General features: G+C 36.1%; 1 protein-coding gene across 11 annotated transcripts in view; it reads left to right on the forward strand.

Moving 5' to 3' along the window:
• CCDC91 (coiled-coil domain containing 91) overlaps positions 1-26,307 on the forward strand; it is a 388,228-nt gene that overhangs the window by 300,132 nt on the left and 61,789 nt on the right. The window lies entirely within an intron of this gene.

Here is a 26,307-nt window from a genome sequence, read left to right on the forward strand (position 1 = left end):
TCCAAATAAGGAGAGCTTTTAAAATGATCAATCAGAAAGATAATATAAATCGATTAATTAGTTTTAGTGATAAAAATGCCTTTCTTATATGAATTCGACCTGATAGCTCTTTTGGGAAATTTTTCTGTAAAATCTCTCATGCTAATCCTGACAAAAAAGAAGATTACATTGAATTCACAACTTTACTGTGGAATCAAAAAGGTAATCTGCAGCCTCAGCACTCCTAAATTTTTCATTGAATGTGGCAGAAATTATCTAATTTTTAATGGATTGAGACATTTCCAATATAACTATATAACAGAGAAGAAAAGGCAAACAGGAAAACCTAAAAAGATTTAAAAATACATTTAATCTTTCTGTGAATCAGTGAGGTACCTGCAAGTACAGTGATTTGCATTGGAAGACATATTGTGTATTATTATTATTATTATTTTTTTTTTTTTTTTTTTTACATTTTTTTTTTTTTATTGCATTTTAGGTTTTGGGGTACATGTGAAGAACATGCAAGGTTGTTGCACAGGTGCACACCTGGCAGTATGATTTGCTGCCTCCCTCCCCTTCACCTATATCTGGCATTTCTCCCCATGCTATCCCTCCCCAACTCCCCACCCCCCCACTATCCCCCCTCCCCCCAACAGACCCCCGTGTATAGTGCTCCCCTCCCTGTGTCCATGTGTTCTCCTTGTTCAACACCCGCCTATGAGTGAGAACATGTGGTGTTTGATTTTGTGTTCTTGTGTCAGTTTGCTGAGAATGATGTTTTCCAGGTTCATCCATGTCCCTACGAAGGATGTGAACTCCTCCTTTTTAATGGCTGCATGATATTCCATGGTGTATATGTGCCACATTTTTCCTGTCCAGTCTATCATCGATGGGCATTCGGGCTGGTTCCAGGTCTTTGCTATTGTAAACTGTGCTGCAATGAACATTCGTGTGCATGTGTCCTTATAGTAGAACGATTTATAATCCTTTGGATATATGCCCAGTAATGGGATTGCTGGGTCAAATGGAATTTCTATTTCTAGGTCCTTGAGGAATCGCCACACTGTTTTCCACAGTGGTTGAACTAATTTACACTCCCACCAACAGTGTAAAAGTGTTCCTATTTCTCCACATCCTCTCCAGCATCTGTTGTCTCCAGATTTTTTAATGATCGCCATTCTAACTGGCGTGAGCTGGTATCTCAATGTAGTTTTGATTTGCATTTCTCTAATGACCAGTGATGATGAGCATTTTTTCATATGTTTGTTGGCCTCATGTATTATTAAAATTTAAATTTTGATTTCAGACTGTCTTTAATCCCTATAAATTCTAGAGCAGAGGTTGCAAACTACAACTCATGAGTCAAATCTGGCCTGCTACCTGCTTTTGTAAATAAAGTTTAATTGAAACACACATTCACATTCATTCGCTTTTGTATTGTACACTAACTGGTGTCATGCTTCAATAGCAGAGCTGAGTAGTTGAGAGAGACCATCGGGGTATGTAACCCAAAGTATTTACTATCTGGTTCTTTACAGAAGAATGTTTATCAACTCCTGTTCTAAATCATCAAAATTATCTTGTGGGAATAGTTTCTTCCTTTTAGCCCTTTAAAATTTTTACTCGCTTCATATGCCTCAGGGTAACTAGATAATTAAAGTCTCTTGAGTGCTATTCCAGAGAAGATTTCTCTCTTTGTATTAATTGCCAGATAAGGTATTATAATACATTATATCTGATCATTAGTGCCATAAAATTTAATAAAAGGAGATGGCAGAAAAATTAGATGCGAAAGAATATATTTCTGACACTTCTCTAGGGAGGAATAATTTGTGGTTTATAATGACCTGCAGCCCTTGGGTTAGAACGAAGAGTTCCAACCCATCCCACAAGTTAAGACTGGTACACATCAGTTTGCTATGTGGAAGGAAGTGTGAATAACATTCAGCAAGCAACAACTACTCAGAGCCAAGCAGTGATTCCTAAAAAATAAAATCTCATCCAAATGTAATAAAATAGTATTTTTTTTCCTCTTAAGAAACAAAATTATTGCCTGTGTTTTCTAAATCACCTCCAGGAAAATAACCTTCACTTTAGAATATCCTTTTAATTTAGGTTTTTAGAGAAGAGTAAGAAGCAATTTTCTTCACTTCAAAGGTTTTGTGGTGCATTGTCAGAATTTTTACATTATAAAATGGCTCTTTTAGTCCAGTTTTGCTGAAATATTCTTTGGTGTTTGGTCTCCAACTATTAAAAGATAATATTTAGACAAAACGAACTTTCCTTATTTTTTGGTCAGTTACACAGTTAACTTGAATAAACCATTATTTCAATGTAAGTTATTTAATATCTCATGGTCCCTTGCTTCTCTTCTTAGAAATGTGGAATTTGATTAGCTGATCTCTAATGACTTTTAAAGTCCTAAAATTCTGTTAAGACTATGAGTAATATTTTTCTTGACAATTGATAAACCTCTTGTCGGGTTTTTAATTCTTGATATAAATCAGTTGTATCATAGTAGCTACATTATACAGTATTTATACATCAGTAGAGAAAAATGGCACTTTACTGACATTCCCCAGCCTCCTGCACCATTCTCATCCTAATTATTCTTGCTTCTGTCCAGTCTGGAGGATGTGCAAGAAGTAGCTCATTAACAATTCAGCATCTGTGGTCTAAAGCATCTGTCCTTGTAACTTCTGATTTGGGTTTCATATTTGAAAATGTTTTTATGTGACCAATGCATATTAAAAAGCATACTATACCCTTACATTCATTGTTGCCTGCTTTCAGTTGTACCTCATTTTTTGATGCCAAAGGGGATTTAGCCTACTCTACATAAGCTGTATTTTAATTTAAATCATCAGAAATTTACCTTCCAAATTTGTACAATTTTATCATTTCAGGTGGTACAATAAACAAATGGAAAAGTATTTGGATTTAGAAAAATATCCAGTACTAACCATCTTACCAAATGATGTTTCAACTATGTCACAAATTTATTCTTCTCCTTAAATTAAAAGAGTAGAAAAATTGATTTGAAAGAGAGGTTGATAAAGCCAATGAAGTAAATATATTTTAAAGGTTTTATAGTTTTTTAAGGTTAATATAATTATGATTTTAAAATTTATGCACTATTTTTCTATCTTAAACTCTTTAACAGTTTATTTTACAAATTATACTTTGAAATGAAATTTATTGCTATCTCCCACTTTATATTTTAACGGTCTTTTTTTTTTTGAAATGGAATCTTGCACCTCTCGCCCAGGCTGGAGTGCAGTGGTGCCATGTTGGCTCACTACAACCTCTACCTTCTGGGTTCAAGTGATTCTTCTGCCTGAGCCTCCTGAGTAGCTGGGATTACAGGTGCCCGCTATCACACCCGGCTAATTTTTGTACTTTTAGTAGAGATCAGGTTTTGCCAGGTTGGCCAGGCTGGTCTCAAACTCTTGACCTCAGGTGATCCACCCCTGTCAGCCTCCCAACGTGTTGAGATTATAGGCGTGAGCCACAGCACCAGCCTTATTTTAACACTCTTCTTGGTGGTCTTTCTTGTGTAGCTGTTCTCACTTGCATAAGAATAATCTTGAAAACACTTACTGACAGTCACACACTTTGGTGAGACAACCCTGTTGATTATTTCTGTTTCGATGGTGGGGTAATTGAGATGATGTTACAGACAAAGCCCAGTGCTTAGGTTATCTCCCATTATTCCTGTATCAAGGAATATAAAATATATTTTAACTTAAAATGTAAATTTATGCATGTACACATAAAAATTAGTGTGGTATAGTGGTTAATGCAGTTTTTTTCATTGGTTTTTGGATGGATTCTAATCAACGTACAGTGAGCATAAAGATTTTGGAGACATCTAGTATGTGAAAATATTTATGTCTGTTTTTATCTAATGATTCAAAATGTTCATCTAAATAATCACTTTTTGAATTACTATAATGATAACTAACTTTATTCTTTAGTGAAATGATTTAACTTTAAAACTTTATATTCACGGTTGCAGGAGAATCACTTGAACCCAGGAGGTGGAGGTTGCAGTGAGCCAAAATCATGCCACTGCACTCCAGCCTGGGCGACAGAGCAAGACTCCATCTCAAAACAAAAGCGAACAAACCTTTCAATTCAGGGGTATAAAAAAAGATGTATTCAGATAACCTTTTCTTCATTAGTGCATAATACTTATTTCTTAAAGCTTAGATGGTAATAAGAATTGATTTAAATTAAAGACAAAAATAACAAAGTCAGAGGTTCAGCTTTGAGTCATAGACCATGGCAGTCAAGAATTGGCACACCTGGTAGTTGTCTTATCACTGAAGGCTTGTGATTAGGTTTAGCTTTTTGAGATGGGTCAAATCTTAAGTAATTTTTACCCAGAATGGCTAGAAAATCTAGTAATACAGATGCTGAGAACAAAAACTAGTCAAGAAGGAAAATCAGAGATCAATCCTAGATGAAGAAGTAGCTGTCAAAAGGCCCCTAAAATTGAAATGATGACAACAACAACGACGATGAAAGCTAACATTTACATAGCATTTCCCAGGTTCCAGGAATTCATCTAAAGATGTAGTTTAAGTTTGTGTGTGTGTTCATTACCCACAGTAATAGATATTATTAGCTCCCGTATCACAAAGCTAGAAAGTGATAGTCTGGCTTTGGAGTGTGAGCCCTCGACCATTAAGCAAACTACCTCTGTGGGCAAGATGTGGAATTAAAGAATAAAAACAAAAGTTTATGAATAGGTCTGAAAAGAAGAATGAAAATTTCAGATTGAAAGCCAAGAACAAGAAGATAACAGGGACTCATTTTTGTGTTTTGTAATGCACTAAGCCATGGCTGCCAGATTAAAAAAGCTGAGCGAGACCAGAAGCACCGTATCTTTTAAAGCTTAAATCCTTGTTTTGGAAGGAATGTATAAGAACATACTCCTTAAGTAATTATGTGAAGGCCAAAATAATAGCTTGAAGCAATAATAGACACCATTGACACATGGCAGTGCTTGAATAAAGACCAAATGCATTAAGCTGACAATAACTGACAACAAAATTCTAGAAGATCACTTAAGACTATGATGATCAGGATGGACTTTTGGTTTCTGTCAAATGAAAAATAAAATGTGGACTAGGCTATATAATAAAAAAGGAAAAATAGTCTGTGAAAAGCCAAAGAATTTGCTTTCTTAAAAGAATAAGCAAATTTATATATTAAAATGGTTGTAAAGAAGTCTGTTTTCTAGATTCTTGACATAACTTTTGGATGCAATTCTACAATTCTATACTATCTCAGCTCAGGAAGCTCAGATTATTGGGGGCAACAGAGATGGATGAATTTATTTTGGTTTATCATATTGATATGCCCTTCAACCACCCTTAGAAGTTAAAAGAGAGAGTGTGTGTGTGTGTGTGTGTGTGTGTGTGTGTGTGTGTGTGTGAAGGTGTAGGTGTATGTATGTGTGTTTGTATATATGAAGGTACATATGTATATAGATTATATGTGGGTGGGTGTGCATAAACATATATATATATATATATATATATATATATATATATATATATATTTGAAAGACCTTCATTTATTTGTGAGCTGTTTATTAAGGGCGCAAAATTACCTTTACTGTTCTCACTCTAGCCCATGCTATTAAAATGTCTAGAAGGAAATGAAGAATGAAATGGTTTTACAAATTGCCAGCATCTTTGTCTATCTATATATTTACACAGCATGCATCTGTGTATACTTTTTGCTAACCCATCTTAAACTATGTATGGAGAAGCTTCAGTATACATTTTTTTTCATTCTTTAAAGAAATATGAATACCCTTAATACTTGGAGCACTGTGCTAAGGCTACAAGGACAAATAAAATAACCAATAAAGAGACCCTATATCCTAGTATTTTTTTTTTTTTTTTTGGAGACAGATTGCTCTGTCCTCCAGGCTGGAGTGCACTGGCGCCATCTCAGCTCACTGCAACCTCCACCCCCTGGGTTCAAGCGATTCTCCTGCCTCAGCCTCCTGAGTAGCTGGGACTACAGTGGTGCAACACCATGCCCAGCTGACTTTTTGTATTTTGTGTATTTGGTTTCACTGTGTTAGCCAGGATGGTCTTGATCTCCTAACCTCGTGATCCACCTGCCTCAGCCTCCCAAAGTGCTGGGGTTACAGGCATGAGCCACTGCACCCAGCCAATCCTATTCTCAATAATGATACATATTTTTTAGCAACTAAAATTTATAAAGATTTATTATGTATGTTGACTCTTATAATCACTTGCATGTTTATTATTCTTTTGTAAACCAGAAAATCAGATGATAGAAATTACTTTTCTCAGATTACATCTAATAATGGCATAGCTAAGACTTGATCCAGTGCTTTTTCTACTACATCACACCAACTGCCCTTGTCAACTTCCTGTGTACTAGCCATTTCACTTTACTATCCAAGATGAAGCCAACATCTGAACAAAATTATTAAAGCCCATAGTAGTTACAACCAGTGAAGAATTACAGCTGTAATATCAATAGCTAAGCAAGCTAGAAGGGCAGGAGGTACTCAGTAATATAGAAAAGGACTGGTCAAGACAACAGTGAACCCACATGTTACCACTATATATTTTATTATATACTTTAACTATAAAACTATGTTGTTTTTTGTTTCTAATTTAGGAAAAGATATTATTTTCATGGAAATCACTATTCAGAGTGAACTATTAAAGATACATCCTTGAGAAGAGTTTCAAAGATGTGAACTTGTTCAACTAAAAAAAAGTTGCTTGCTATAAAAATTCAGCAATATAGAATCCCAGAAAACAGCACCTCAACATCACCTCAAAACTAAATAAATACCCAGAAACACTCAACTTAAATGGAAACTTAAATTGTTTAAGTAAAATGTTCTATATTAGGAAAAAATATAAAACAACCACCATTTATTGGGTGCCAAGTTTATCCAAGATACTGTAGTGGGTACTTTATATTTACTGTCTCACTTAATCCTCAAAACAACCCTAAAATAATATCTGCATTTTATAGGTAAGGAAAATTGAGAGCCAGTGAAATTAGATAACTACCCAAGATCAGTAAGATAGTCAAGATTTTAACTTAGTTTTGTTTGACTGCAGACTATAAGTGAGATTGCAGGATCTTGCTTGGTAAATTTTTAAGACTGATTGAATAATTTACACATTTTTTATATAATATTCTAGGAATTACTAGTTTTTTCCACTAACAAGATTTTAGTATACTTTTCTGTTTTTACAGGCTCCATCTAATTTTTGCTTTTTCAATAAGACCTAGATAAATTGGGAAGAAAAGTAGAATTTTGTCACATGGCTGTTTATGTACACTGAACACAAAAGCAGCTAAGAAAATACTTTTTGTGGATTTTGCCTTAAAGGGACAGAACTTATATGCTTGGAATATGTGCCAACATGTAAGGGTTTTCAAAAAGTGCTGAAACAAGAAAACTTAATAAATATGCATTACCTGGCTATCCAACATCAATATATACCCATTGCTAATATTTAAACCTAACCTTCAAAATACATTCTTCTTCCATACTTATATGTAATAACAGTAATATCAACTAAAATAACAAAATACTCAAGCTATCCCTTAAAAAACAAAAATGTGCTCATTCATTGTCTTCAAAGGGGATGACCTAAAATATTTTGTGGCACCCAACCACCAGACAAGTATTGCTGAGAGTGTGAGTGGTTTATTCATGCAACTTCTGTCACAATCTTGAATCTTTGTCTGTGTGTATGAGAGTCATTTGATATGGCTTTCTACTTGACCATGCCCAGTTTAGTAGGTTGGCAGATCAGCTAAAACAAGTTTATTTTGGGCAGATCAGGTCACATTTGTTTTTTCACAGTCAAATATACAATCTTTAATAATACTTAGTAATGAACTAAGTGCTGCTTTTCAAAGGGTTAAGATTTTCCTGCCTGATGACTTTGTTCCAAAACCTTAGAGAATTCTGCTGGGATTCCTCTATTAGAACTTGCCACAGGCCCCACATAGCATCTCAATGAGCTGCTAATGGTTCTAACACCCATTGACCCTTTTGGTCATTAATTAGGGCCAGGTAGATTCGCTATAGTCTGGACTATCATGGAAGTCTCCTTTTTACTCTGGGACCCACTCACTACTAGAGGCTTTCAGGTCACTTCATAAATAGGCAAAGCAGGATTCTCAAATCAATGTATAATGCCACAAAGAGTTCCACCTAGCAGTGTGCATCTTTCTTAGCAATAGGAGGTGCAAGGTGCAGTAAGTTGCCTTTAACTTTGTAAAGACTATCCTGGTATACTCAAGATCACTGGACCTCCAGAAACTTTACTGAGGTATAGTTCTTACATTTTCATGTGCTATATCTTACACCTTATTGGATTCATAGGTATACTTTGCCAAATAATCCTGAGTATTTACTGTTTCCTACTTTCTAGGTTCTGGACGCATATCAATGTAGTTGTCATATATGATGGTGAGACACTAATGATCTTTGTGAAATATATTGTGGTACAGAGCCAAATGATGTATAAAACCCTAAGATGAAATGGTTTACTATTTTACCTGTCATATAAATACAGCTGTTACAGGTGTTCTTTGTTTATTGAGATGCAGAGAAAAAGGCATTTGCCAGATTGATAGTTGCATACCTGGTGCTAAGAGCTCTAAATATACATTTTTAAATGTGCATCTACAACAGCAGCTGCATTTGAAATCACTATCTGATTAAGCCTCTTATAAATCACTCTTATCTAATGTCCACTACATACTCTGGAGATAACTATATTATGTGTTTAAGGCCCTGGGGCTGGATATGAGACAGATTTAGATGAAAACTTCATTCACCATTTGATTCTGAAAAGAATTCATTCTGACCAGTAGTACAAGGTGGTATTCTAGGTCCTCAGTTTTAGTCTTGGTTCCAAGTTATTATACAATGGTATGTAAAAGACCTGGTATTTCCCTTTCTCCAGTGTAGTTACCTTGATGAGGAAGGTCAAACTGAAGATTTATAATTTCTATCTGAGATACTATTACAATAGACATTTTCAAGGATGTGCAGTCTCCCCTTCACTCAAAAAACCCTGGGTATGTGAATTGACTCAGGACTGGAAATTGGAGAAGCCATTACAAATTTTTGTTGTAGTAGCTCATGTCAGGCCTTTGTTCATTAAGTCTGGATATTTTTATAATTTTAAATTGGACTCTTTTTGGATGCATGTCAGCTTTGTTCATGTGGTTAATCTGATCAAGTACCCAAAGCCAATGCCCCTGCGGGTCAGATCATTCTGATTACAACTCAACCATGCTAGCAATAACAGTAACTATTTCCTCCTGCTTCTTATAATGAGGTGTGTCTACTTCAGTTTTGCTACCTCAGCGTCCCATAACGTTGAAAGTCATGTAGCCTACCAGCATTCGTAGCCTACAGAAGAGAGACACTGTTGTTAACAGATACTGACTTTTACCCTTTGAGGAGCAATGTTAGGGAGTAGCTGGTGACTGTGATTATTGCTTGAATTGAGAATTTAGCATCATAAGACTTTATATTTTTAAAGCTGTTCTGTGAAATTGGGAGCAACTAATTTTGTTTTTGAATTCTTCATGTTCCTTATATTTTTTTCTTGTCCATAGCCCCTGGATCTGGTAACAGAAGCATCCAATTTTGGGCCACCGAAAGTCTTGCCTTCAATAGTCACTTTATTTCAAGTGGCTATAGTTAGTAATTTGTTACTTTGCTACTGCACATCATAGACTACCAGATTTTACGTTTTTTTTAAGACTACTAGCTGGATTTTTAGAGCCATCAACCCTTACATAACCAGGTAACTAAAATCTTTCCATTTTTCCTGAGGTTATATTGTCTTCAACCACTTCTAGAACCAATTTATATATCGATCAAGGTTCTTCTTTTAAATAACAGAAGCTGCTTTCATCTGGCTAAGCAGCAGAGGAGTTTATTAAAAAGATATTAGATAAGCAACCAAGGTGTTTGAAGGCTGGAAAAATAAGGTTAAGCTTCCATGAACAACAGCAAAAACTATACTGCAAAACTGTCTTAAAGATAAACCACTCTTTGCTGCACATTCCCATCAAGCACTAGGAGAAACTATTGCATAGTTCAACCATTTCCATCCCCCAAATTTGGATACTTCTATTACCATCCTCACAAGCAAAATAGGTGCTATACAGAGACCTCTAATTCCTCACTTATGAATCAAAGTCTTGCACATTTGACTCTGGTTAGTGGAGCCTTAGGAGTAGAGCAGGCTAGATAACTGAGTCTTCTGGATTTTACGTAGGGGAATCATACTTCATAAGGCTGGAAATTTTTTAAACATAGGGAGGATATCAAAAATCAGAAAACATTGCAAATGGCCACCACATTCTTTGGTAATTTCTCCCAAGTTGCTATGGTTACTGAAGAAATATTTTTCCAGCTTCTTAGTGTTTTGGCTAATTCTAAAACTGATCCTTTGAAGTTAAACTAGGTGGGTTTCATTCTTACTAGAACAGAACATTAGCAATTGTAGGTTCATCATTTTGTAGAAAGTTTGCAACTTGGCCACCATAATATTATTCATTTTCGAGTAATCTGAGATTTTCTACAGTTAATGCCTAAGTTATACAACACTGTTCAAAGGATATGTAATACTTTGGATAGATTAGATTTTGGGTTCTATGTAGTTATACTAAAAATAGTTCTTAAGTTTTTTGTAAATGTATGTGATTAAACTTATCATTGTGTTAATCAGTAGTCTTTCCCCCTGATTACTTAGGGATTTATAGTACGTTTTTCATAGAATGATGGCCACAAAGATTACTAAATTAAAAAAAACTTGATAAAATTTCTTTCTACTGAATTTATCTAGATTAGATCTCCATTGCTTCTTAAGTCCTTGGCTCACCTGTTCCCTGTATTTATGTGTCCCTCTAATCAATTAATCTGTTTCTTCTATCCTCCCCATTTCCTTGCTATTGAACCTGTTATCCATGGCCTCTGCTATTTTTCGACTCTAATTATAAATATAAAACTGAAGAAAATAATGAGAAACTAGACATCAAAGTACTGTTTATCAAATTAAGTCACACATATGTTAAGCTTGAACAAGGAGAGATTTCTGTCTTAACTTTGTACTAAGTATGTAGATTTTCTGGTATCTCTTTTCGCAGGTTCTTATCACATCTTTGATGTTGATGTTCTGGTTGTTAGAGAAGGTTGTGCTCAGGGCATTATACTACTAAATTGCAAAGCTGGATTCCACCAATCCATTTGAGTCTTTTCCAGATGACTTTTTTTCCAATATGGATGATTTTATGAACATCTGATTTGAAGTAAAATATTCCAGGATAAACCCTATATCCAGCAGTGTACATTGAGATTGAGTCATAAAATAGTCCCACTATTCTTTTAACTATGTTTTTTTCTTAATTTTTACATGTATAATATGATTAACACCATGTACTAGGAGCATATTAATCATAGCTTCCTTGGCATTTTACAGAAATTTAAATGTCTGCTTTTTATTCATCTGTGGGGATATTTGACGTTTAAAATAACTTTATGGCTTAGTTTTTCCTTTGTAGTTTAGAGTACTTACTCATTTAAGATTTAGTGTGACTCTGATATATTCAACACTTTGTCCCCAATATTTATTTCATTCCTGTGGTTCACATTTTCCTTTTCTTATATATCATGTATTGAAATGAAAGTATCTTGTCTGGAGTGAAGCTCAGCCATGGAACAAAGCTCAGCCATGGAACGAAACAAACATGCCCTCTCCTTCTGCTCTTAGTTGGTTTTACTGGTTAAGTTACTTAAGAATCCTGTTAAGAACAACAGCAGCTTTACATATACCTTTTTGCATCATTATATTCTTTGATATTAAAAATCTTTCTCTCACTTCCTCCACCATCGGGCAATGTGGTTCATTCATTCCTTTTATATTTATGACTCACACATCAATAGAGAGATTATTGAAAATAGCGTACATATTCAAAAATCAAAGCCCTTGAATTTAGTGAAAGAAATTAAGCCACTTGAACAGAATTTCCAAAACTCAAAAGGAAACTGTGATTGGCCCCAGAAACTGTTAACAAGGCATATTCTTCTCATGTCAGTGGCAGAGTACAAGAGAGACGCCCAAACCAGTAAACATTGCAAGCTTCTGATTGTGTCTTATCTGCTGCTATCTCCAAAGCAAGTTATATGGTCAACTCCAAGGTCAAGGGTCAGGGAAGCACATTCCATATTCCATGAAGCCAAAGCCAAAGCATGTCACACAGTCAAACTCAACATCAGTGGGGTGAAAAAGCCTATTTCTCCCATGGAGGTGAGGAGAAGAATGGCTAAATATTTACCCAGCAATTATTTAATCTTCCATACCACCCAATCTAAATTAGCTGTCTTCTCCCCTACCAACCTTGATAATATCACTACTCTATTTTTTCTTCTTAGTGCATAAAACTATTTGAAATTATGCTAATGTTTTTACCACTCACTATTCATCCAAAGAACAAATATTGTCAAATACCTAATATATGCCAGGTAGCACTCAAGTGCTACTCAAGTGCTTAGGGATATTTTGGTAAATAAAACAGACAAAAATTACTGTTAATTATCTGTTTCTCCTACGAAAATATAAGCTCTGAAAGAGAAAAGACCTCATCTGTTTTGTTCACTGCTGTATTCTCAATATCTATAATAAGCCTGAAACATAACGGATGTTTAATGAAATGTTGTTTAATGAATGAAGGAATGCCAGTAAACGTTTATCTAATCTTACTTCATTTGTTCGTTCAGATTCCTTGTTCACTAGCTAGCGTTCTGATTGCGATTTGTTTCCAGCATAGGGAAAGTTTTTATGGTCAGTTTTATGAACTTGAGTTACTTCAAGTCATCTCTTAAGAAAAAGATCTATGCTTGGTATTTTGATAAATCTTTACCTACATAGCTGAAAAATCAATCCTTGAATGTCGTAAACTCACAAATGTAAAACTACCCTGAGCCTGAGCAACTTCTATTGGTTAAGTAGTATACCTTTAATTCCCTTCTAAAGAGATATAGTTATTAACAGTAAGGCAAAGAGTTTTCATTTGGAATATATGGCACTTTATTTTTCAATGAGGATTTTGCTTACTTAGATATATCGTCTTCTTTGCTGCAATGCTTCTGCCAAAAATAGTTTAATGGTAAGGCATGATTCATTCTCACTAGGCTTGTACATAGAACCACAAAAGGTATTGGTGAATAGCTAAATAAATAGGTACCATTACCAAGTTTTGAGTCTATTGAAAATTTGTCTACTTACTTATTTTGGTCAGTTTAGGTATTTCAAGAACTTTGTCTTAGAGTATATATTTACTGTATAAAACCAAACAAAAATTTAAAAGTTTCTCAGAATAGATCTATTCCATAGATATTTGAACTGCATTAGCAACAATCAGGACTTGGGGTGTTCCCTGCCCTCTTCAAAATCATCTCTGAAGCCATAATTTTATTTTTTATGCAATCTGTTAGAATCCAGTAATGTTCGATCTGGCAAATCTTACATTTCAAATGAAACAAGTCATAGAAATTCTCATATATACTTCAGGTTCTTAAATTTTTAAAAATTCACTGGGCTATTAGATGCTCTGGATATAGTCATTCAAGAGCTACCAGCATTTGCTGAAGAATTTACTATTATTTAACTATAGTGGTTCATAATAAAATACTAGTGATTACGAATTGTCTTATAGAATTGGTGCTACATCACCAATTCTATAAGAAGCACTCTAGTAAGAAGAAAGTTTTTGTACAATCCTATACCAAGAAAATGTTTCCCAGTACTTTTATTGACAAGAGTGTTGAGTTCTGTTACATAGATTTTATTTATTCTATTCATACATTAATAAATATTTATATAGTGGCTATATACCAGGACCCTGGGATGGAGATTAACCAAGTTCTAATGGATCAGAGAAATATCTTCCCAGAATAATAATGTCTAAGCTAAATTTTATTTCTCTCTCTCCCCCGCTTTTATATATATATACACACACATACATATACATATATATGTATATGTATATGTATATATGTATAAATGTATAAATGTATACATATAAATGTATATATGCATGTACATGCATATATATGTATATACCCATACATGTATATGTATATATGTGTATGTGTGTATATATATATAAAAGTGGGGAGAGAGAGAAATAAAATTTAGCTTGGACATTATTATTCTGGGAAGTTTTTTCTCTGATCCATTAGAACTTGGTTAATCTCCATTCCAGGGTCCTGGTGTGTGTGTGTGTATGTAAAATTGCACTTTAGCTTCTGGGGTACACGTGCAAAACATGCAGGATTGTTACAATAGGTACATACATGGCAATGTGGTTTGCTGCCTCCGTCCCCCAGTTACCTATATCTGACATTTCTCCCCGTTATCCCTCTCCCACTTCCCTACCCCCCATGTCCCTCCCCCTCCCCACCCAACAGACCCCAGTGTGTGATGCTCCCCGGGGGATATGTTATGTCCATGTGTTCTTCTTCTTCAACACCCACCTATGAGTGAGAACATCGGGTATTTGGTTTTCTGTTTTGTGTCAGTTTGCTGAGAATGATGGTTTCCAGATTCATCCATGTCCCTACAAAGGACACAAACTCATCGTTTTTTATGGCTGTGTAGTATTCCATGGTGTATGTGTGCCACATTTCCTTGTCCAGTCTATCATTGATGGGCATTTGGGTTGGATCCAAGTCTTTGCTATTGTAAACAGTGACGAAATGAATATACATGTGTGTGTGTCTTTATAATAGAATGATTGATAATCCTCTGGATATATACCCGGTAATGGGATTGCGGGGTCAAATGGAATTTCTGTTTCTAGATCCTTGAGGAATTGCCACATTGTCTTCCACAGTGGTTGAACTAATTTACACTCCCACCAACAGCGTAAAAGTGTTCCTGTTTCTCCACATCCTCTCCAGCATCTGTTGTCTCCAGATTTTTTAATGATCCCCATTCTAACTGGCATGAGATGGTATCTCAATGTGGTTTTGATTTGCATTTCTCTAATGACCAGTGATGATGAGCATTTTTTTATATGTTTGTTGGCCTCATAAATGTCTTCTTTTGAAAAGTGTCTGTTCATGTCCTTCGCTCACTTTTGAATGGGTTGATTGGTTTTTTTCTTGCAGATCTCTTTTAGTTTTTTGTAGATTCTGGATATTAACCATTTGTCAGATGGGTAGATTACAAAAATTTATTCCTATTCTGTTGGTTGCCAGTTCACTCTAATGATTGTTTCCTTTGCTGTACAGAAGCTCTAGAGTTTAATTAGATCCCATTTGTTTATTTTGGCTTTTGTTACTAATGCTTTTGATGTTTTAATCATGAAGTCCTTGCCTGTGCCTATGTCCTAAATGGTTTTACCTAGGTTTTCTTCTAGGGTTTTTATGGTGTTAGGTCTTATGTTTAAGTCTTTAATCAATCTGGAGTTAACTTTAATGTAAGATGTCAGAAAAGGGTCCAGTTTCTGCTTTCTGCACATGGCTAGCCAGTTTTCCCAACACCATTTATTAAACAGGGAATTCTTTCCCCTTTGCTTGTTTTTGTCAAGTTTGTCAAAGATCGGACGGTTGTAGATATGTTGTGTTGCCTCCGAGGCCTCTGTTCTGTTCCATTGGTCTATATCTCTGTTTTGGTACCAGTACCATGCTGTTTTGATTACTGTAGCCTTGCAGTATAGTTTGAAGTCAGGTAGCGTGATGCCTCCAGCTTTATTCTTTTTGCTCAGTATTGTCTTGGCTATGAGGGCTCTCTTTTGGTTCCATATGAAGTTTAAGGTGGTTTTTTCCACTTCTCTGAAGAGGGTCATAAGTAGCTTGATGGGGATAGCGATGAATCTATAAATTACTTTGGGCAGTATGGCTGTTTTCACAATATTGATTCTTCCTAACCATGAGCATGGAATATTTTTCCATCTGTTTATGTTCTCTCTTATTTCCTTGAGCAGTGGTTTGTAGTTCTACTTGAAGAGGTCTTTTATATCCTTTGTTAGTTGTATTCCTAGGTATTTAATTCTCTTTGTAGCATTTGTGAATGGTAGTATGTTCTTGATTTGGCTTTCTTTAAGTCTGTTACTGGTATATAGGAATGCTTGTGATTTCTGCACTTTGATTTTGTATCCTGAGACTTTGCTGAATTTGCTTATGAGTTTCAGGAGATTTTGGGCTGAGTTGATGGGGTCTTCTAAATATACAATCATTTCATCTGCAAATAGAGACAGTTTGACTTCCTCCTTTCCTAATTGAATACCTTTTATTTCTTTTTCTTGCCTGATTGCTCTGGCTAGAACTTCCAATACTATACTGAATAGGAGTGGTGAGAGAGGGCATCCTTGTCTAGTGCCAGATTTCAAAGGGAATGCTTCCAGTTTTTGGCCATTCAGTATGATGTTGGCTGTGTGGGTTTGTCATAAATAGCTGTTATTATTTTGAGATATGTTCTGTTGGTACCTAGTTTATTGAGAATTTTTAGCATAAAGGACTGTTGAATTTTATCAAAGGCCTTTTCTGCATCTATTGAGATAATCACGTGGTTTTTGTCTTTGGTTCTGTTTATGTGGTGGATTACGTTTATAGGCTTGCATATGTTGAACCTGTCTTGCATCCCTGGGATGAATCCTACTTGATTGTGATGGATAAGCTTTTTCATGTGCTGTTGCAGTCGATTTCCCATATTTTATTGATTATTTTTGCATCTATGTTCATCATGGATATTGGCCTGAAGTTTCCTTTTTTTGGTCGAATCTCTGCTGGGTTTTGATATCAGGATGATGTTGGTCTCATAAAGGGATTTAGTAGAGATTCCCTCTTTTTGGATTGTTTGGAATAGTTTCAGAAGGTGTGGTACCAGCTCCTCTTTGTATGTCTGGTAGAATTCAGCTTTGAACCCATCTGGACCTGGGCTTTTTTTGGTTGTTAGGCTATTATGTGCTGCCTCAACTTCAGCCCCTGTTATTGTTCTGTTCAGAGTTTTGACTTCTTCCTGGTTTAGGCTTGGGAGGGTGCAAGTGTCCAGGAATTTATCCATTTCTTCCAGGTTTACTGGTTTATGTGCATAGAGTTGTTTGTAGTAATCTCTGATGGTAGTTTGTATTTCTGTGGAATCAGTGGTAATATCCCTTTATCATTTTTTATTGCATCTATTTGATTCTTCTTTTTTTTTATTATTAATCTGGTTAGTGGTCTGTCTGTTTTGTTGATCTTTTCAAAAAACCAGCTCCTGGATTTATTGATTTTTTGAAGGGTTTTTTTGTGTCTCTATCTCCTTCAGTTCTGCTCTGATCTTAGTTATTTCTTGTCTTCTGCTAGCTTTTGAATTTGTTTGATCTTGCTCCTCTAGCTCTTTCAATTTTGATGGTAGGGTGTCGATTTTAGATCTTTCTTTGCTTCTCATGTGGACATTTATTGCTATAAATATCCCTCTAGAGACTGCTTTAAATGTGTCCCTGAGATTCTGGAACATTGTGTGTTTGTTCTCGTTGGTTTTGAAGGACATCTTTATTTCTGCCTTCATTTCATTGTTTATCCAGTCAACATTCAAGAGCCAGTTGTTGAGTTTCCATGAAGTTGTGCAGTTCTGAGTTAGTTTCTTAATCCTGAGTTCTAATTTGATTGCCCTGTGGTCTGAGAGACTGTTTGTTATGATTTCCATTCTTTTGCATTTGCTGAGGAGTGATTTACTTCCAATTATGTGGTCAGTTTTAGAGTAGGTGTGATGTGGTGCTGAGAAGAATGTATATTCTGTGGATTTGGGATGGAGAGTTCTGTAGATGTCTATTAGGTTTGCCTGGTCCGGATCTGAGTTCAAGTCCTGGATATCATTGTTAATTTTCTGTCTCATTGATCTGTCTAATATTGACAGTGGAGTGTTTAAGTCTCCCACTCTTATTGGGTGGGAGTCTAAGTCTCTTTGTACATTGTGCAGAACTTGCTTTATGTATCTGGGTGCTCCTGTATTGAATGAGTATATATTTAGGATAGTTAGCTCTTGTTGCGTTGATCCTTTTACCATTATGTAATGCCCTTCTTTGTCTCTTTTGATCTTTGTTGGTTTAAAGTCTATTTTATCAGAGACTAGGATTGCAACTCCTGCTTTTTTTTTTTGCTCTCCATTTGCTTGATAAATCTTCCTCCATCCCTTTATTTTGAGCCTTTGTGTATCCTTGCATGTGAGATGGGTTTCCTGGATACAACACACCGATGGGTTTTGACTTTTTATCCAATTTGCCAGTCTGTGTCTTTTGATTGGGGCATTTAGCCCATTTACATTTGATGTTGATATGGTTATGTGTGAATTTGATACTGCCATTTTGATGCTAGCTGGTTGTTTTGCCCATTACTTGATGCAGTTTCTTCATTGTGTCGATGCTTTTAAGCTAAAATTTTTTATGTGACTTCTGTCTCCTCTTCCCTCATATTCAATATATAGTGAAATCTGTCTTCAGTATATAAAGAATCTGTTATATATTGCTGTCAACTCTGTCAACTCTTTTGCTGTCACCACTGTCCAAGCAATTATCATGTTTTGCCTGACTTCTATGGTATCCTTACTCCTACTCTTGCACTCTAAAGTTTACATGGCTCCTTACATTTGCTTCTTTTTTCACAAGCTATGCGTATAGGCATGGCATGCTTATGTCACATAAAATATTCTTACACATTTGTTTGACTTATCATAATATAGACCAAGGAAAAAAATGCCCTGTCTGGCAGCTAACTGACTTAAGTGAAGTTTAGTAAAGCAGTTTCCCTATAGTTACAAATTAATCTGTAGAAATTCTTTTGGAGTTGTCATGTCAGTTTTAGAAACTTGCAACAAAAATGACAGATCAGTACTGGTACTTACAGAAAAACCTGAACTCTACATTTCAAGCTATAAAAGCTGTTTCAGTAGTACTGAAAATAACAACAGTTACCCATTGTAGTATCTGCCAAATGGACTTATTTTTACCTCACGTTTTTAAATAAATATTTTGCCAAAATATTTGGCAAAATTATTCAGCAAGAACCAGAAAATCTTTGCCTTTCTTATTTTTTTTTTCCAAATTTCCCCGCTCAAAGAATCATTACTATTTGCCTTTTTTTCTAATTTGGGATGTGGGAAAACTAATCGATTCTCTATTTCGTATACCAAGTGATGGGAAATAAAAGATTTTTGTACTCTGCACTGAAATGCCATCTTACTGGCTTCTTATTGCTACTGACATGAGAGAGGCACAATATTCCGTGGCCCTGAAAGAGTTATTCTGCATATCAAATGCTACAGTAACTCAGAGAATTGAGTTTCATCTTTCCACAGTAAAAAATGAAATTAATGAAAGAGTCTGTAAAGGAAAACCCAAAGTGATTATTCATTTCTTTCCTTGTTTAAGAAACATGCAGTTACCAGTGCTACACTCCTCTCCTAATGAACCTGATGCCAGGAATTCCAGATTCAGATTTACCACACAGAGTCTTGACCCATAGCTATACCCAAAGAGTAACCACATCCAAGACACAGAAGTAAAGCCAAAAATAATGAAAGCTTCTGTATCTGAAAAGATTCTTATGTAAGATCTCAGATGAGTCTATAGAATTGTGGACTCAGGCAATCACACATCAATAAGGCATTCAGTTTTTTTTTTTTTCATTTGCCTTGTATTTCTTGAAGTCCTACCAAGAAGTGCTCCAACGGAGAGCAAACAGAGATGACTGCTTAAACAGCACCTTTGCACCACAGCAAAATTTCCTTTAGGTAAGCAGTGTTTCAATTCCTATGTAGGTTTCACTGTATGTGGATGTGTATTAGGGCTAAAATCAAAAATCAAATTAATGATTAAACATATTTCTGGAAGCAGAGACAAATTACTACGTCTTATTTGTATTTACTTTGAAGAGTTAGATTAAATGTTTGATGTGTATGTGATACATAGCTACTCTATATCTAAAGAGTCCTTTAATTGCGAGCAATAGAAAATGAATCAGACTAACTTTAGGAAAAGGGAATTTGTTGAAAGGTTATCAGAGGCATGATAGGAAGCTGTATACCAGATTTGGTAATGAGCAAAAAAGCAAGACATCTTTGGAAACTCAGAGGCAGCAACATTAGCAGTGCTCTCATAGTGAAAAATAAACTGGCCAGGGCATCATTACTAGGAATGGACAAAACCATTCCTGTGTCTTTGTTTCTCCTCGGACTATGTAAATTCCAAGGAGGAAGCATCTAATTGAACTAGTTTGGCTCTTTGCTGGGGAACATTCTTGCCTCTTTGCTAGGGAAAGGCAAGATTCCTAATTACAGTCCAGTAAGAATTAATTCCCCAATGGAATTCAAGTTGTCATTAGGAAGGAGAAATAAATGCTGGAAGCCAAAAAAGCAACAAATGTTTAACACAGCCACTATTTATTTGTTGTATGTGGTTTACCAGTCACTGTGTTTCATGTGCATTATCTCGTTTAATGCTTGTGACAGGGCCAGTAGTTCAGATTCTGTTATAATCCTCATTTTACAGGTAAGAAAACTAAAGCTTTGAGAAAGGTTAGATAACTAGTGCAAGGTCACACCACCGGAAAGTGGAAGAATCAGAACTTCAGAGAGAACACTTGTAAAAAACCGGACTCCATACGTCCTCTTGACAGAGCTGTGTATTAGCATTGATGACAATATTTACTGAATCTGTCCCTCAGGGGTAAAAAGACAAAACCGAAAAGATAACATGGTATAAAAATAGATCAAATCCACCAGTAGTCACATAAAATTTAGACATTCTTTATGAGAATCAAGCTTTGGGAATAAACGTTATATAAATGCAGAATTCATATGGGTGCAGGTAATTTTTATCTGATGCAAATTCATGATTTAATTTCTTAATACAGTAAAGGATTTGAATATATTAGTGAATGATAGTCTTGATCCTGCAAATCAAGATGTATAAATAGGCTTGTATCCTTCTTGGTTTATAGGGAAGAGATTAAGGGGTAAAAAACTTCCAGTGTTCTCCAGTTACATAGTGACTGCCATCTGGAGATGCGAAACAATCTTAGTAATCCCACGAATGAAATGAGATGATGAGCATAATGTGACTGGTGAACTCTGAACCACACTTTTGTAATCTCAGCATATTGACATTTTGGACCAGATAATTCGTTGTTTTGGGGGCTGTACAGTCACTGTCCCATCTGTAGCAGCATCCGGTGGTCTCTACCCAGTAGTAGCCACCCCCTAGTTGTTACAAACAAAACAGCTGACTCCAAAAGCACTGCCAGTTTTCTCAAGGACATTCTTCTAATCACTGAAGTAAGTACTCTAAGTTATAAAGATATTTTTCCAAGGGACTTATACAAATTATTCCGAATGTTTCTCAGTTGTCTTTTCTTCCTTCCCTCCCTACCCCTGCCATTTTTCTAAATTCATCTTTGGAGAAAAAAACTGTTTACCGTTGACTAGAATGTTCTTCCTAATTCCTTCCAGCTCTAGAAGTTAATTAATGTCTTTTACTGTGCTAGATCTAGATGTAATAATCAGCTAATACTAGATACTAGTATAGTCTTACCCATTTGTCTTAGGTGAGATACCTTCAAAAAGGCCTCTGTGATAGAGATTTACATGGAGAAAATTCATTAGGAAATGCCCTGAGGCTCAGCATCTATAAGGGAGGAGGAAGTGTAGGATCCAGCAAAATATAGTTGCACAAGGAATTCGGCTGATACCTTAAGGACCCCTGGAGCAGGCATGGCCCTTCAGGGTTGACTCACTTTAGGGAAAGGGGACTGAGCTTTGGTACCCATATACTGACCATTCATTGGATCTGGGAGGCTCTCAGCCAAGGTAGCAGTTCTTGGAGAGGGACTCAACTGAGTACCACAAACTACTACCAGCAGCTGGAGAAATTAGTGCATTAGTCCTGAAGGCAGGCTGTGGGTGGTGCACTACAGTCCATGTTTTTTACACCCAAATCCACTTCCTCTATATAATAATTTATTGTAGCAGCTCCTCTAGGATTCCATTAGTTTCTCTGGTCTTCTTTTCTGGGGAGACTTAAAAGAGAAAAGTTAGTGGGAGAAGCTGTAACTCCTGTTACAGCTATTCTCAGGAGCCAACTGATTCTCATCTCTCTTTTTTCTTCTTTTTTCTAGATATCTCTTATGTTTGGTTGAACTCTGTTGTTGTAGGGGTTTACCTGATGGGATAACACAGACCTGTATCCATGGGACCTATAAGGCTCTGGCTGTCATGTTATGGCTGTTACTGCTGTGCTTGTCTATTTACAGTCAAAAATAAGCAAGGGAATTCCAAGAGATGCCCTACTGGATCACTTGGATGTCAATCATAGTTTTACTTTATCCCATTGTGCAACAGCCCTACCTCCTTTTATTGATCAGGACCAATTACGTCTGCTTTATTTCCTTGGCTAGAGTTCTTGACGTGGATCCTGAAGTGACCAGGTGACAGTAATAGATTAAAGTTTAATGGGACTCATTCTGTATCCTCTGGTGGAAGCATCCCCCATCCAGGTCAGGACCTCTAAAGCCCAGAGATTGCAGGAATGAGAAGTACATATTTCCTGAGTTAATTATTAAGAATGGTGATAAGTATGTAGGGCCACTCTTATTTCTACCCCTTGGTTTCTGAATCCATAAGTTCTACTTCTGGGAAACATAGGAAACATAGCTCTATTTAATGGTTATTGATTTAGGATGTATCCTGTGACCTAGAGAATGGATTACAGGATATCATCTCCAAGGTGAGGTCTTAGCTGTGCCTTCAGTAGACCATCCCATCATTCTATTAGGCCAGTAACTTCTAGTTGTATAGTCCGTGATAAGACTTCTGTCTGCCACAGCAGTTACGGAATTTCTGTTTCACATCATGTAGACTGCTTTTTGTATGCTACCAAGAGCCACCATAGCAGTGTCTTAGCATCTTATGTAGTCTTGCTGGAGTGTTAAATCCTGTGAGGGAATGTTCCCATATCAATAATCTCTCCATTATGCAAGCAGGTTCTATCTCCTCTTGATCCAGCACTCTGTCATACATAGTCTCCTGCCTCCTGTGGGTACACGTTGGCGAGGTCCTACAGTTCCTTTGATATATAGTGCCTTTCTAAGCTGGATTATGATGTACTTGATTCATGGCATTGGTCTGGGATCCAAATGAGGAGGTGCAAGGTAGATCTTGGTGACAGGATAGGGGTGGTAGTAGTGGAAGTGCATGTGTCACCATGAAAGACTGAGGACTATTTATTATCTTCAAACAACAAGGAAATGCTAGTCTCTAGGTATGAGTATAATATACATCAACAGTTTAATTGAGCTTATTTCAGGATGATGACATGAGTGACTTAAAGGATTTAATTTATATCATTTTTTAAAGTTCTCTTTTAAAATAATTCTCTATAGATAATCATTGTATAATTAAATATACATTGTATTCAAAGAGCCATATATAGACTGCACATTGTATTAAAAGATATGTGTGATAGCTAGCCAGGTACTATCCAGATGAAAATATTTGTATTGCTCTTCAGGGCTGATGATTATGGAAACAAGAGTGGGAAGAAGGAAACACAAAATTTCTATTTCTTACAAGTAAGTATTAATAAAGTAGACTCATGTGGCAAGGCTATTTCTAGTCCAAAATGTTTGGTAAGTGAATATTATTTTCCCATAGATAGGAAATCCATATGTCTTGATCCAAGAACTCACCTCCTATTTCTGGACTGGTAATAGTTTTGCATGCTCTAGTAATGCATCAATTCTCATCTTTGAACTCTTCTTTCTTGAGAGTATGATTATAAAACAAGTAGGGGTACCCATGTAGAAGGGAGTAGAGACACCAAGGGCTGAATCTTGAAATTGCAAAAGATGGAGAAGCTGGTTTTTGGATAAGAAATCAAAATAAAAGTTTCCCTGGAAGCCTTTCATGCTTTTTACCTAACATGAAATTATTTTCAAATAATTAGACTTTGAAAATCAGTTGGTGTATTAGGATTCTCCAGAGAGAATCAACAGAATCAAAAGGGGGCACGCAAGAGTGTGTGTGTGTGTGTGTGTGTGTGTGTGTGTGTGTGTGTGTGTGTGTGTAGCAAGAGATTTATAAAGGATTGGCTGTTATGCTTATGGAGGCTGAGAAGTCCTAAGATCTGTAGTCAACAAGCTGGAAACCCAGGAGAGCTGATATGTGGTTCCAGTCTGAGTCCAAATGCTTAAGAAGCAGGAGAACTGATGGTGTAAGTTCCAGACTAAAACTTGGAAGACTTGAAATCAAGTAAGGGCTTATGTTTTAGTTTCAGTCCTAAGACCAGAAAAGACCAACTTCAGGCAGGAGTTTGTTCATATTCAGTCTTTTTGTTCTAGTCAGGTCTTTAATCAATTAAATGAGGCCACCACATTAGGGCAGGCAGTCCACTTTACTCAGTCTGCTGATGTAAATATTAATCTCATTTTTAAACACCCTTACAGACACACCCAGAATAATCTTTAGCCAAATATCTGTATCTCAGTTTAGTGGATACATAAAATTAACCATCTTGAATAATGATTTGTTGTATAAATTGATTTATCATGTATTTATCAAAGCTCTGTCAGGTATTTAATCTTTTGAGTAGTATAAAGAGCTGTGAGAAAATTTTTTTAGCTTGAGGAACACAACATCCAGACTCCTCTCTTAAGCCTACTTTTGGACGTGGGCTGGGAAGAAAGTCTTAGTGTGTCCAAAACAATTCTTGATTTCCACCACCCATCACCTGCCAGATTTGCTCCTTCGCAAGTCTTTCTTTTCTCGATAAATGTCACCAGCTACTCAAACCAAAGTCCTAGAAGTTATCCTTTCTTCAAAGCTCACATAAAGTCTTCTGAAAAGATTGACATATGTACTTCTTAATAATTCTGAGTTCATCAGCTACCACCTTTCTTCATTGCATGCCCTGTAGCCCAAGCCACGATGAACTTTCACCAGGTCAAATGTGTCTTCAGAATATCTCCTGTCATTTATCACCATCTCCACTACTGTGTCACAAGACCAAGCCACCATTATCTTTACCAGGACTACTTGCTTTCACTGTTTCTCCCACTCCCACCCTACTGCAGTACATTTTCCATACAGCAGCTAACTTCCCAGGACATAAATAAGTTCATTGCATTCTCATACTTGAAATTGTCCAAAGACTTCCCAAATGTCACCTCTTCAGAAAAGCGGTTCATAGCCAATTTAGGTAACAATAACTGCATATTCTCCTCCCTGCACGTGGCATGTTCCACCACCAATGCATTATTCTTTTTCCTAGCACTTACCAGTAACTGTATTCCATCTACTATTTCAAATGGTGGCTGTTTTCCCCTCAAGAAGAATGAAGGGCTTTAAAAGAGCCATGTGTTCCCAATATATGCAAAGATGTGTGATACTTTATAATCATTTGTTAAATATTTGCCAATTAAATGAGAATGGAGGTCATAGCAAGGATTGAGCCTAGGGTGATTCCTCTTACCAAAGTTCTTTACAGTGAAGTCTGAGAAAAAGCTGCACTTGTTTTGTACTTTGTTTCATGAAGGAGCTTCTGCACTGTGTCTGCCTCTCATATGTCAGTTTTGTCTTGGGGGGAAAAATGTGTTGGTGTGATCCTTTGCTGTCATTTTATGTAGCTAGCACGCTTCTGTTTCCACCATAACCAGGAGTTTTGCTTGTTGTTGGCAGATGAACATTATTATCAGCCATGAGAAAATAATAAAAGGCTCTCAATTCTAGGGTACTCTAGGACTTCCCATGTTTTCAGTGAAGTAAATTAACTTCTGTTCTTTCATTTTATGGAAATTGCTCTGAATCTCATTAAAAACACGCATGTGTGTGACTAGCTGGATTTTGGTACTTAGCATCTTGTGTTCATCTTATTTTTTAAAAATCTTATTTTTTAAATTCCAACTACTTTTGCCTACTTGGAACACCCATTTTTGGGTTTCTTTGGTGCATTTCTCTACGAATAGATTCCTTTTTCCAGTATATTTTCCTACCTTGTGTACAAATATCTCTTTTGTATTTGCAAGGGAAAAAGTACCATGCTAAGCACCAAAGTTTATGCTTCTCCATCAATATTACTTTCAGTTTTTTTCTCCCTTCTCCCAAGGGAAAAACACCTAAAATCAGCATAAAGAATATTATCTTTAGCTCATGTGGAGTTTGATTTAGGAGAGAAATAAGTGCATTCCACTTTCTCTGTTTTCTGTATTTCCTTTTTCAACATCATTGACTCTTTCAAGCAAGGCAT

The sequence above is a fragment of the Aotus nancymaae genome, unplaced genomic scaffold, assembly GCF_030222135.1.
Source record: "Aotus nancymaae isolate 86718 unplaced genomic scaffold, 86718_ANA_hifiasm-v0.15.2.pri h1tg000016l, whole genome shotgun sequence".
NCBI classification, from domain to species: Eukaryota; Metazoa; Chordata; class Mammalia; order Primates; family Aotidae; genus Aotus; species Aotus nancymaae.